Raw genomic sequence first — 654 nt, forward strand, 5'->3', positions numbered from 1 at the left:
GGGTGTTGTCAATGATACCCCAATTCCACGGGGTAGATTCTGAGAGTCCGTATTAGCATTTGATAGACTTTTACTTGGTGTGGACCACCTTTATTAATTGGAACTGATAAGTATATCAAGCTTTGCTTATTTCCTTTTTCTTTGAAGGATAAGGTGAAGATCTGGTTTAACTCGTTGAGGCCTAACTCTAGTAATAGTTGGACTGATATGAAGCATGAGTTCTTGCACAAATTCTTTTTTTGTTTTCAGAGAACTCAGTACCTGCAAGAGCAGATCATTCAATTTATGCACAAGGGTGACGAGACTTTCCAAGCTTGTTGGGAGAGATTCAAGGATCTAACAAATATTTGTCCACATCACGAGTTCGAATCCTAGAGGTTAGCCAATTATTTCTATACGGGTCTTACTTTTCAATGCAAATAGTTTGTCTAGAATATGTGCAATGGAGAATTCTTCAGAAAAGAACCAGATCAAGCACTATCATTCCTTGACTACTTAGCTGAAAATGCCAAACACTAGAATACACAATATGATTGGGCACCAATGGCAATACAGCCTCTCAGTGCAATCGATGGTGGAGGTTAATATGAGGTCAAAGAGGAGAATGATCTCTAGGTTCTTGTTGCTGCACTGGAAAGGAGGGTGGAAGAATTA

The 654-nt window shown here is 39.1% G+C and overlaps 1 non-coding gene across 1 annotated transcript; it reads right to left on the reverse strand.

Moving 5' to 3' along the window:
* Positions 1 to 259: 259 nt before the first annotated feature.
* On the reverse strand, positions 260 to 365 carry LOC131152468 (small nucleolar RNA R71). Its single transcript, XR_009135969.1, has one exon. It is a non-coding gene; the product is annotated as a small nucleolar RNA R71 (small nucleolar RNA).
* Positions 366 to 654: the final 289 nt, after the last annotated feature.

The sequence above is a fragment of the Malania oleifera genome, chromosome 3 (genome assembly GCF_029873635.1).
Source record: "Malania oleifera isolate guangnan ecotype guangnan chromosome 3, ASM2987363v1, whole genome shotgun sequence".
Classification (NCBI taxonomy): domain Eukaryota; kingdom Viridiplantae; phylum Streptophyta; class Magnoliopsida; order Santalales; family Ximeniaceae; genus Malania; species Malania oleifera.